General features: G+C 39.8%; 1 protein-coding gene and 2 long non-coding RNA genes across 10 annotated transcripts in view; 1 reads left to right on the top strand and 2 right to left on the bottom strand.

Moving 5' to 3' along the window:
- The window catches only part of pam (peptidylglycine alpha-amidating monooxygenase), a 208,794-nt gene that overhangs the window by 87,330 nt on the left and 107,733 nt on the right, over window positions 1-13,731 (top strand). The window lies entirely within an intron of this gene.
- On the bottom strand, window positions 6,600-7,533 carry LOC117557437. Its single transcript, XR_004570715.1, has 2 exons — window positions 7,365-7,533; window positions 6,600-6,916 (listed from the first exon to the last, which is right to left on the bottom strand). It is a non-coding gene; the product is annotated as an uncharacterized LOC117557437 (long non-coding RNA).
- On the bottom strand, window positions 8,827-11,351 carry LOC117557436. The gene is made up of 4 exons (XR_004570714.1): window positions 11,235-11,351; window positions 9,441-9,524; window positions 9,139-9,221; window positions 8,827-8,963 (listed from the first exon to the last, which is right to left on the bottom strand). It is a non-coding gene; the product is annotated as an uncharacterized LOC117557436 (long non-coding RNA).

The following is a 13,731-nucleotide window of genomic DNA, read 5'->3' as shown; positions in this document are numbered from 1 at the left end:
AGAGAAGATTACGGTGTCCGACATTGTTTTAGCATAACTACACACCGACTCCACATTAAGTTTGGTGCATTCTGATCGGCGTATACGAACATCATTACCACCGACGTGAATAACAATCCTACTGTATTTACGTTTATTTTTAGCCAGCAGTTTAAGATGCGCCTCAACGTCGCCCGCTCTGGCCCCCGGAATGCATGTGACTGTGGAGGCTTCGGTCTCTAATTTCACGTGTCTCATAATAGAGCTACCAATAACCAGAGTTGGCTTCTCAGCGGGTGTCTCGCTGAGTGGGGAATATCTGTTAGATACGTGAACGGGTTGGTGGGGACCTGCGGGTTTCGCGTTATGCCCCTTCTGAACAGTCACCCAGTCTCCCTGCTCGGGAGTTGCCGGGGGACGGCTAATAGGAGCTACCTTTTGCCGGTCCGCACCGGCTAACATGGGCTTTACTGTAGCTGAGTTTCTTTCTAAGATGCGGAGCCGGGCTTCTATGTCTATGATTCCCGCCTCCAACCTAACAACTATACTACATTTAACACATGTACCGGTACCAGTAAAGGAGGTAGGGAAGTAACCAAACATGAGACAGTTAGAGCAGGAAATAGCACCCGAGGGTGGGGAAAGAGCCATGGCTAGCTATCAAGCTAAAGTAGCTACCGTTAGCAAACCCGAAAAGAGTGTAGGCAACTGTGGAGTTACAGTCGCTAAGAGAAGGAGAGTTGTGAGAGCTTAAGTTGATTACAACGTCAGGCAGTTGCCGTGATCAAGAGTTTTAAAACGATCGATTAAGTTAAGATAATAAGCTATCAGCAACAGAACGGACACACGGGATACCCGGAGATGACAACAACCGGAAGTTACAACATGCTTACCGCAATAATGGTCCGTGTCAGCTTTTAAACACAAAAGTGTATATTTCAGTAACTTTTTGAGAGAATTAAGCATAAATCTGTCAAATGTTCAAAACAGCCTTGTTTCACTGAAATAGCCTCAAAATCACAAACTGGCTGAAACTGTACAGTGAATTGGAGAAATTACAGCACAGAGTTTTCTACTACGACACAGACAGTATAATCTATGTGACAAGACAGGGGGAGACTCCACTGCCCATGGGGGTTTATCTGGGGGATCCCTAAAAGTTATGCTTACCAGACCAAAAATCAAAAAAGGTTGTGATGCGTTTGTGTAATCACTTTCACACGCATCATTTTAGATTTTTGGTCGGGCATGTCATTCAGACAATCGTGTTGCCTCTGGCCAGGGTGACTGACTCGGCATCCGTTGCAGATTTATTCTGCAACGGATTATTTCTATTAGGATTATTTCCTAATAAAGACTCTGTCTTTATTAGGAAAACACAAATATAATACAAATGGTTTAGGGGGTAAAATGTAACCATCTTGGACTTAATATTCTAACAAAATACTTTATCTGAATACATTTTCTTTTAAACACACTTTTTGAAATTATTTATTTATTATTTCAGTGGAACAATCCAGTTTTTGTTAACATCAATGCTTTTTTCTCTTTTCTTGTGTTACTAAGATACTTTTAGACACACTTTGGTGTATGCAACACTTACCAACTGGTAGAATATTAAGTACTTTGTAGGGAATTTGGTTTCTTTAAGGGGTGCAAAACTTTAGAACTGGGTAAAATATTCATTAATTTGTAATGAATTGAGTTTTTTTTTAAAACACTTGTTCAGTTAAACAAGGTTTTTTCTTTTCTGATAACCTTACATATTTTAGTTATTTTCTGCTACCAAAATACTTTAAGATACACCTTGATTTACGCAACACTTAACTAAGGGTATACTACGAAGTACTTGGTAAGGAATGGGTTTTCTTTAAGGGGTGCAAAACTTTAGAACTGGGTAAATTATTCATTAATTTGTAATTAATTGAGTTTTCTTTCTTTTGATTTTCAACATACTATTTGTACACAATGACTTTTCCATATTTCTGACAAACTATACTTTTGACTTTTTCCGTAAAATCTTGACAAACTATTACTTATTCTTAAATTTGACCTATTGCTGCTTGGTTGGAAATGATAGATGAAAAAGCTACAACGCTTAAAGAACTTTTTTTTAAAACTCTCAATTCTACATAGATGTGTAGAATCCCCCCATTCAACGCAATAAGTCCCACCCTCCACTCAGCAAATCATCTAAAACGAAGGACCCCACTAAGACGACCGTTGTAAACTAGCCATGGATCTGAGAAAAACCAAGACTCCCCCCGCGAGTTGCAGCCAGGAACAGACTCCTGGACTACCATCATCACCACCATTTTGGACATCCGAATCTTGCAGTACTACTGCTGCTGATGTTACTCCTGGGGCCAAGACGTCTCTGTTTATGGACACAGTGAAATCGGAGTTGGTTCATATTGTGGAGAGGGTGCGGTATCGGTACAGAGAATAAATCTGCAACGGATGCCGAGTCAGTCACCCTGGCCAGAGGCAACACGATTGTCTGAATGACATGCCCGACCAAAAATCTAAAATGATGCGTGTGAAAGTGATTACACAAACGCATCACAACCTTTTTTGATTTTTGGTCTGGTAAGCATAACTTTTAGGAATCCCCCAGATAAACCCCCATGGGCAGTGGAGTCTCCCCCTGTCTTGTCACATAGATTATACTGTCTGTGTCGTAGTAGAAAACTCTGTGCTGTAATTTCTCCAATTCACTGTACAGTTTCAGCCAGTTTGTGATTTTGAGGCTATTTCAGTGAAACAAGGCTGTTTTGAACATTTGACAGATTTATGCTTAATTCTCTCAAAAAGTTACTGAAATATACACTTTTGTGTTTAAAAGCTGACCACTACCATGAAAGTACTCTGTTTTATTAGATTTCGTCAAGCATCTGACTCTTAATGGCAGTTTGTCATTTTGAGGCTATTTCAGTGGAACAAGGCTGTTTTGAACATTTGACAGATTTATGCTTAATTCTCTCAAAAAGTTACTGAAATATACACTTTTGTGTTTAAAAGCTGACCACTACCATGAAAGTACTCTGTTTTATTATATTTCGTCAAGCATCTGACTCTTAATGGCAGTTTGTCATTTTGAGGCTATTTCAGTGAAACAAGGGTGTTTTGAACATTTGACAGATGTATGCTTAATTCTCTCAGAAAGTTACTGAAAGATACACTTTTGTGTTTAAAAGCTGACCACTACCATGAAGTACTTTGTTTTAGTAGATTTAATTAGGATTCTGACTCTTAATGGCAGTTTGTGATTTTGAGGCTATTTCAGTGAAACAAGGCTGTTTTGAAAATGTGACATATTTATGCTTAATTCTCTCAGAAAGTTACTGAAAGATACACTTTTCTTTTTAAAAGCTGACCACTACCATGAAAGTACTTTGTGTCTGTAGATGTCGTTAAGAATCTGACTCTTAATGGCAGTTTGTGATTTTGAGGCTATTTCAGTGAAACAAGGCTGTTTTGAAATTTGACAGATTTATGCTTAAATTCTCTGAGAAAGTTACTGAAAGATACACTTTTGTGTATAAAAGCTAAAAAGTAGATAATTAAGTACTTTGTTTTAGTAGATTTCGTCAAGCATCTGACTCTTAATGGTCCTCTCTAAATTTGATTCAGGGTTTGTTTTAAATGATTTGTGCTTTGTGTGTACAGACACACAGAAAACACTGAAAACACAAAAAACCATACTAGTGTTTTCTGTGTGTCTGTGTTTCTGCGTTTCTGCGTTTCTGTGGGTGTATAATACGCACATTTCAATACACATGTATCCTACATCTTCCCTGTTATCCTCCCCTTGTTATAATGAAGACAACAGTGCATGTGAAGGACTGTAATACACATGTATCAGACACGCTCCCCTTGCTATAATGAAGACAACATTTTATAAATGTAAAAAAAACACTTTTTGTATTTTTTTTTTAAATGGCCCATTTACATTTTTATTTTCTCACACACAAAATCAATAGTTATACTGATTGTAACACCCACAGGACCGTCTCCATCTTAGAATTCCCCAGATTACTGGACATTTCATGATGGAGTTTTTTCACTTCAGTCAAAATATTCATGTGTATGCTGTTTTCGACACAAATATGCATTACATCTACAAACAGAGCATACAATGAGAGCACATTATACACTTTTGATGTTTGTTTCATTTCTGCGGTAATGTTACAGGATGTTTCGGAAAATGAAGATTCCAGGACCACTTTAAATGTTTCGTTTACAATCGTTTCCCAATGACCCGGAATAGTACTGCCAGAACGAACGATATCCAAAATGTCTTCTAGTTTACAAACTTCAGCCATTCTGTTTACACAGGGGTCACTACTCGTTCTGTTTTCAATCGTCCTCATCACCACACTTATTAAAAGGGTATTGACTACATTATGATCAATATATACAGAGCGTTTTGCATAGTAGTTTCCCATTTTTATTTTACTTTAAAGAAAACAAAGTCAATGTATCGAACAAATCCCTGGCTTCAGTCAACTGCTGGTTATTAGTCTTATTCTTCTCCATTCAACTCGGCAAGGATATTTTCAAGTCTCTCCTTGAGGTGTCCGCAGTTTTTGAGCTTGTGCAGAAAAGCCTCCGAAGCGTGTCGGATCCTCCATTCATCCTCGCAAATGCCTTTATCAATAAGACTCTGGTCAATCACAGTAATGAAGTTGGCGAGCCAAAGTATTTTCATTAACGCATTGTAATTGTTTCTGAAGAAGAAATCGGGCATGTCATTCAGACAATCGTGTTGCCTCTGGCCGGGGTGACTGACTCGGCATCCGTTGCAGATTTCTTCTCTGTACCGATACAGCACCCTCTCCACAATATGAACCAACTCCGATTTCACTGTGTCCATAAACAGAGACGTCTTGGCCCCAGGAGTAACATCAGCAGCAGTAGTACTGCAAGATTCGGGTGTCCAAAATGGTGGTGATGATGGTAGTCCAGGAGTCTGTTCCTGGCTGCAACTCGCGGGGGGAATCTTGGTTTTTCTCAGATCCATGGCTAGTTTACAACGGTCGTCTTAGTGGGGTCCTTCGTTTTAGATGATTTGCTGAGTGGAGGGTGGGACTTATTGCGTTGAATGGGGGGAGTCATCTCTGTAGAATTGAGAGTTTTAAAAAAAAATTCTTTAAGCGTTGTAGCTTTTTCATCTATCATTTCCAACCAAGCAGCAATAGATCAAATTTAAGAATAAGTAATAGTTTGTCAAGATTTTACGGAAAAAGTCAAAAGTATAGTTTGTCAGAAATATGGAAAAGTCATTGTGTACAAATAGTATGTTGAAAATCAAAAGAAAGAAAACTCAATTCATTACAAATTAATGCATATTTTACCCAGTTCTAAAGTTTTGCACCCCTTAAAGAAAACCCATTCTTTACCAAGTACTTCATATTATACCCTTTGTTAAGTGTTGCGTACATCAAGGTGTATCTTAAAGTATCTTGGTAGCAGAACATAACTAAAATATGTAAGGTTATCAGAAAAGAAAAAACCTTGTTTAACTGAACAAGTGTTTTAAAAAAAAAAAACAACAACAAAAACGCGCCATTAAAAGAAACCAAATTCCTTACAAAGTACTTCATATTCTACCAGTTGTTAAGTGTTGCATACACCAAAGTGTGTCTAAAAGTATCTTAGTAACACAAGAAAAGAGAAAAAAGCATTGATGTTAACAAAAACTGGATTGTTCCACTGAAATAATAAATAAATAATTTCAAAAAGTGCGTTTAAAAGAAAATGTATTCAGATAAAGTATTTTGTTAGAATATTAAGTCCAAGATTGTTACATTTACCCCTAAACCATTTGTATTATATTTTTGTTTTCCTAATAAAGACAGTCACCTGAATTAATTTTGTCTCCATACCTTTTTCTTTTTCTTTTCTTACATTTTGTAACAATCTTTAAACATTTGTAGAGAACAAACACTGTGGTTAAAATGAGTGTCTTTATGACGTCTCTCACACCGTTGGTATTTTTCACAAAATTCATTTTTAAACACATCATCTTGATACAGAGATAACACATTTTCGTAAGACCTTTTACATACACTGTAAAAATATCCACCGTGAATTCACAATAATTACCTGGCAACTTGTTGCATGACTTTCACAGTAAGGTTCACAGCAATTTACTGTGAATGTCTTCACAGCAATGTATTGTAATTTCACATCCATGATATTACAATGCATTGTTGTAAAGGTACAACTGTATACTGTAACTTCACAGCTTCAATTACTGTGATATTACAGTATGTTACTGGGGAATTACATTATTTTGTTGTACATTAATTACAACAAGGGCCTGCACTTTTACATTTCTATTGTGAAAGTACTGCAGGAGTAGCCAGTAATTTACTGTGAATTTACAATGTGTACTGTGAAAGTACTGCAGGAGTAGCCAGTAATTTACAATGATACACTTGCATAACTGTAATTCCCAGCTCCAGTACTTCCTGGAGGAAGCTCATACAATGGTTTCCTGTCCAAGTTTAACAGGAAACCAAAGTGTGAGCTTCCTCCTGGAAGTACTGGAGCTGCACTATAAAAATGCACGTAATGTTATTGTACAATTAAAAACAACACACCAAACGCACAAATGAGGTAAAATCAATGGAAGCCCACTGGCATATTTATTGACAAAATAAACAACAGAGTAAACAAACAGGAACATGAACTAGTTCACCTCAACTATCCATAAAAAACAGATGAACCCTTAACGGATCCTTTAAACAAATAATCCCTCGCAGGTGAACTGACCGTAATGCTTCCCACTAAACTTGTCCCCGCACACCATGCAGTCTATGCAGACCATTCCAAGTCTATCAGCTTCCGGTGAAGGGTGCTCACGTGAGGGTTAATGGAGCTTCGCTTCTTTGCCTTGGAGCCTTTCTCCGGGTTGATGCCCAAGAAGCATCTGTTAATAAGCAAAGATAAGTTTCAGTTTTAAATACACTCATGTATTGCAGGCAGCATTTATCAAGGTGTTCACCTGTGTCTTTTCCCACACCGACTGTTACTAGTACAAACCTGTTGGATCATCCTCTCACAATAACATTATTTGTAGCCTAGCAGAGTGCCTCAGGTACCTCTAACATAAGGTTTACTTACTTATCTGAATTTTGAAGCCATACTATATTGTGAATTAAACCATTATGTCAATTTTTTAACAAGCTAGCCCAGCAACATCAAGTGATGGTGTGGTCCCAATTCGCATATTTGGTTCCAGGCTTCATACTCAAAGCATTCAATCTACTTTATAGCCTCTGTAGAAAGGCATGGACTTAATAGCAAGATAGTGAAACACAAATTTGCATGACAAGTCTTACTGATGACATTGATCATGTGTTTGAGTGTTACAATACCTTTGGATGAACTCCAGTGTGCATGATCCAACGGGATATTTGAGGTTGAAGACATAGTAGCTGCTGAATAAAGCAGCTAGCCCATGCAAAAAAAATGGGTGTGGGCCCATTACCACTTGTCCCTCGATGGATAGCATCCACCCAGAAGGCTTCATTGTGTCACCTGAAATGAACAGATACCCCGTCATGCGTTATTGTGGATAGGTACATTCCTAGAATCAATCAAAAATAATACTTGAGCTGGAGATGTCAATACCAGATCCGAGTAACATTCATGATTGCCAAGGACCAAAAAGCAGGAAAATATACAGTGCAGAGCATGCAAGGACATGACACAGAACCCTCCAGGTGGACAGCACTTTTCTACTCCACCATCAGTGAGGTAGGCTACTTAACAGTCACTGTAAAAGCATCAAAGGTGTTTGTGCAGATAGGAGAATCTGGCTGAACGACAAAGCAACTCCCTAGCCCTCCTCCCTCTGCCTTTATGGATAGACGGTTTAACCTCATTCCTCTATGGGTAGATGGTTACGAGCCCAGCTAGAACGAGAACATGTCAACTCGTCAGACCCCTGAATCATTGAAACAGGCTATAGATTTTAACTAACGCGAATCGCTGAAACATATGGCGTCAGAGTATCGTAAGTGTCGTTTCACAGACTGGACTTGAATGGAGTGCAGGAGAGATGGAAGGCCTTCAGTCAGATTCTCCCCTTGATGCAAAGGAACACTTAAGCTCTTTAGAGTAACTATTCAGTATCCTATACCTCATCGATGGTGGAGCAGAACAGGGATGTCCTAAGAGAAATTATATAACTAGAATAAAAGCAGCAGTGAAGTCTAGCCATTCAGGTCAGAAAAGCAGGAAATCCAGTATAAACAGGAAAAATCCCAACCCTGAACATTACATTACCTTGAATGATCAAGCAAGGGGTGCTTGGGAGTGCTGCAGTATTCACTACATCAGCAGCAGTGGCACAGGTCTGTAACAAAGTAACACACAATAGCATAGATTTAACATTATGCAAGGATGAAGATCGTTCATTGGTCAGAGGTAAATCAGAACATAATAAATGGTCTAATAATAATAATTACTTGCATTTATATAGCGCTTTTCAAGACACCCAAAGCGCTTACAAATGGACGTCCGCAAACCAATGTGTAGCCCCCGCCTGGGTGATGCTAAGGCAACAGCTAATCCGCGCACTACAGCTCAACACAGATCAGCTCGGCCCATTTGGAGCAACTTGGGGGTTAAGTGTCTTGCTCAAGGACACTTCCGACATGCGGACAGTCAGAGCCAGGATTCGAACCACCAACCCTACGGTCGATGAACGACCAGCTCTACCAACTGAGCTTCAGTTGCCCCTAATGTAATCACTCGTTTAGCATTTTAAATATTTAAATAAATTTTAAAAAAACTTACATCAACTTCGAGCATCAGTTTCTCAGTAGGCTCCTTAAAGTAGACCATAAGGAGCTGGAGGATGCAGGCAGCCTTCTCCGAACCCTCTGGATCATAGCTGGCCAGAAATTCCCTGATCTTCGGGTTGTCCAGTTTCTGACAGAAATGCAGGATGGTCTGTCCTCTCTGATGACCTAGAAAAAAGGAGACCAGAGAAAGGAGAAATTACAAAGGCAACCAACAAAAGGAATTTTTCAGTTTGCATGCAGATTATGAACATGAGCATGTTGTAAAGGTGTTCAAGGTCAGGTAGTCGAGCATCCCATTTAGACGAGACAGCAGTCACAATCATATCGAAATGTTAACTACCTTAGCTGCAACAACACTCGAACAGTCACTAGCAATTTCCTCGAGGATGGCGCACGCACACCAGGATCACGAGGATGTCAAATCTGGAATAGAGGCAGTAAAAAACCACCACAGGGAAGCAAGAGAGGTAAGCTCACATAAATGTACTGTCAAACAGTATTGGATGAAGTGATTAATCTCAGGTGTGCTGCACAGGTAACAAATGTCTGAGCTTCAGTACTTCATGGAGGGAAGCACTGGAGCTGGGGACTGCAGTTATGCACAGTCTATAAACTACGGTCTGTGTTGCATACTAGGCCTACCTCCAACTAGGAAGCAATCCGTGGATTGGATTTAGGCAATACACCTCGTCGCGTCGGTCAACACCAGGCAGGCAATCAGTAGGCCTAGAGCAAGATACAAGATCTGTTTATTCGCCATGTAGTTTTACAACATACTAGAAATGTGTTGCTGGTAGGTACTGACATAAAGACAACATTGGACAGGGTGCAGGGACAAGACAGGACAAGTGCAAAACAGGACAGTGTACAAAATGCAGGTAAAAGTAGAAGTTAATTTAGGCTAGAATAGTATAGAAGTAAAATAAGATTTAAAAAATTGTGTTTTCAGAGAAATAACATTACGCATTGCAATAACCTATAAACATTTCAAACCTATAAACATTGCGAATCTGTAAACATTGTGAAGAGGCAAGAGAGTTTGGTAATCCTGTATCATCCAGAGTAGTGTTGATGAAAGTATTGAGTGATTGAAACTTTGCTCGCCACAGGATGGCGTCTGTAACGCACATATTAACATAGATACGCTCCTCTGAAATGATTGTCCCCTGCAATTATTATTATCCCTCAATCGAGATCGCTATTCAGCTAGCTAACGTTAGCTTAAACAAACGTAACATGCAACGCTAGCCTAATCTAAAATGCTCTACTACGGCGTACCTTTCATGTGGCTCGTCAGCGCAGACTCTCGCATCGTTATTTTTGCATACTTTGTAGGAGGCTACTCGTGGGCTTGACCCTCGTCTTAGCCATGGCTTGTATTTGTCTTCTGCTAGCCAACGCTCGTTGAAACTGCAACCTCCTGGCACACAGTCAGTCATCTATCACTCTCATCAGAATGCCCAGGTCACACGTAACACAAACACTTGCAGGTCGCGCGCATAGCGCGGGAAGGTGCAGCGGAGCTGTTTTATGTAGAAGCGAAGCAATTCTTTTCTTTTAATCTAAAAAGCGAACTATTCAGTCAGACAGCAATTTATTGTAAAAGTAAAGCATTTACATTTTCAAGCACTTTATCTCAATTTCAAGCACCATTTCCAAAATTCAAGCACTTTCCTAACCTTGAAAACACCACGTCAAATGTCAAGCATTTTCAAGGATTTCAAGCACCCGTACGAACCCTGAGTAGTACAGTTAAAACCTTAACGATCCGAATAATCGATGAATCGATAGATTCATCGATTATCAAATTAGTCGTGTGTTGCAGCCCTAGTGATGACACGTGGTGACACCAATGTGCAATAGGGTCTGTGACGAATTCATTAAGAACATTGTAAGAGCAACTAACGTTACCAACTTTGACACCGATTTAGATTAGGTCTAATTTGATTAGACAATGTCATGAAACCACCAAGCACCTAGCACAAGAAACATTCATTAGCTAGCTAACATCAGCTAACCTACTAGTAAGTTAGTTAGACCATGGCGTCAGAATTCAAACTTAGCAGCAATGCTAAGCTAACTAGCTTATACCAATGGCAATTATACCAGTCTTACCGGTTAAAGTATTCATTGTTCGCTCTTTCATTCGAATACAGCATAAGCCTTCTGCCAACAAATGGAACAGTCAGCAACAGTTGGCTGGCTAGCACCAGAGCCATCTACCATAGCCATATACGGCGCTGGCTAGCACTAGCTAGGCTAACGTTAAGGCCACCTGCTTGAAGGTGGACATGGCTGCTATCAAGCTAATGTTACTAGCTAACGCTAGCTATCTATTCGCTACCATGTACAAACCAACACGACACTACTCCACTGGCGTTCACAATCGAAAGCACATAATATCCACCACTAATCCACATTATGGGCAGTACTTACTTGCTGTTTACCGATGGTAACCGCTTTGGAGAAACTCACAGATGTTCACCTTGACTGTTGCCTCCGTGCGAATTTTCGAAAGGATCGAGGCATCTCTGTTAGGAGGCTTTGGGTTCCTCAATGCACGATATGATTGGCCGTTCGAGCGATGACGTTCCGTTTCGTCCCTTCAAACGTGACACCTACGGTTAACAGGCAAACCAGTGGACAAATATCCAGAAATGACGTTTTTTCTGGCGTGTATGTCACGTGATCTTCAACTTTCTCAGCAGAATAAAATAAATATAAATATATCAGCAATTAAACAACATATTCCATTTCTTTTCACACAATACGTCTCCTTTCAGTATCAACACTAATTCGGCTGACTTATATATTTGATCCAATTGGTAGATAGGGACACCTAGTGGTTAAAGCACGTTATTGAAATGTTTTGTTGAATAATCTTTCATCTTTAATAACCTGACTTTGGAAAGGGCTGGAAAGATACTTTTTTCACCAGGGGCCTCTAAATAGGGCCCAGATAAGAAATATGAAATATGGGAACCGTAACTCACCCAGACATTTTTTTTTCAATCTAATGTCAAACTCTCACAAAATCCTGTCTAGAGCTAAAGATTGGACACCCTTTGGTGAGGGAGGGAGAGAAAATTGAAAAAAATTGAAAAAAGGTGCTTGGCGCTTCGAGACTTTGAGAGTGTGTTGCTTCACTTGTGTGGAACCCGCTTGCAAAATTTGGGGCCGCGGTGACCTTCAACCAAGTCTCAAACTAAGGTTAAAGGTCATGTTTTCATGGCTCTCAGTACTCTAGACGGCACAAAGGAAGGTCCGACAGCTTTGAGCTTGGTGTCGTTGGAATCGCCTCGAAGAGTACATGCAGATTCATCCCTCTGCTGCTCCGAATGTCAAACGTTACGGCTTAAAACGGGACAAAGCCTTCCATTATGCCGCTTTCACTCTCGCTCTTGTGGTGACAGAGCACGCCAATTTTCCCGCATGCTAGGCAGACAAGAGTATTCTAGTTAGCTTTGGTTTGATGTGGAGATGTGATTTGATGTGTCGTTTGTCCCCCAACTCCTCTCCAAAGTTGAGATATGTAATAAAATACTCAGGGGAGTTTCCTGAATTTTCATGCCGAAAGCCAAGCACTAGGCCCTGGGTAAATTAAGACGCTGATTTGGGGCACTTTTTCCACTTTCCCTGGTGCTAGAAACTCAAGTCAGGCATCCCTGGAATCGTTGTAAAAATACATTTCTAGCTAAACGTAATTGAGAATGCAGTTTAGTTCTGTGGGAACGTAATTTTTAGGAGACAGGGTTGCCAGGACACACGCCGATTATAATAGTCTATTCTGCACATGTGCAATAGTGCACAATTCAAATTTTACAGTAATGAGTTGTGCTCTTTATATACAGTCTATCATGGTTGTGCTAAGATGATTTTGAGTACAGTGCTTTACTGTGAAATAATAGTTAAATAATGTGAAATCCAATTCTACTGTTTTATAGATATTTTGTTGTGATATTACAGGGGCTTTTGATTACAATATTTCTCTGTAATATGATACTCTTAAATGCTGTGAAATCCTTGCAATTTTTACAATGTTGTTGTGATATTACAACATTTGATGTGATATTACAGAGGATTTTGATTGCAGTATTTTATTGTGAAATAATAGTTAAATGCTGTGAAATCACAAGGATACAGTCCTTTTTACATGTATTTGTTGGGATATTACAGGGGGCCTTGATTACAATATGTCACTGTAAAATAATACTGTTAAATGTTGTGAAATGCTGGTAATTGTTTACAGTGTAGGTAGAAAACACAATGCTTTTCTTTGAGGGGTCCTTAGTTTTAAATGATCTGGTGAGGAGGGTGTGACTTGTTATGTTGAGTGGGAGGCGGAGTCCTCTGCAAAAGTGAGTCTTTTTCACCAGTATAATGTCCATCGATGTCTGACTCTGTTTAAAAAGTTCTTTAAGCTTTGTAGCTTTTCCATCAATCATTTTCAGCCAAGCAGTCAGAGGCACCCGCAAGGATGTCTGAAAAACCCTGCATGTAGAGTTGATATACTCCAAAACAAAATCATCAGAGGGGTCCTTCCCCAGCGTCACCATACGGCTTGCGCGGTAATACCATCGCCCCGATGGTCCGCTTTTAGTTTCCCAGGCGGTGCTTGTCAGGACTCTTCCCACTTCTGGCGGCGGGGGAATATCTCCTTCTTCTTCCTCCACATTGAGGGGCAGCGGTGAAAACTCTTCTTTGATCTCGCTTTTCTGCGTTCCTTTGCGTTTCTTTGCAAATATCTTGTACACCGCTGGTTCCACTATGGTTTCTTGATGCACTACTTCTTCCGATACAGTGGTTGTGTGGAGATCTCTGGAAGACACCAGAGTTAACACAGCCCAATCTGTTGAGGTCAGTGTCGCTTTAACTCTACGGGGTCCATACGTTTCTCCATTCTTCAGATTGTAGAAATGCAGTTAATTCGCCA

This window comes from Gymnodraco acuticeps, unplaced genomic scaffold (genome assembly GCF_902827175.1).
Source record: "Gymnodraco acuticeps unplaced genomic scaffold, fGymAcu1.1, whole genome shotgun sequence".
Lineage (NCBI taxonomy): Eukaryota > Metazoa > Chordata > Actinopteri > Perciformes > Bathydraconidae > Gymnodraco > Gymnodraco acuticeps.
The sequence above is the reverse complement of the archived record's forward strand: the minus strand, read 5'-3'. Positions and strand labels throughout refer to the sequence as shown.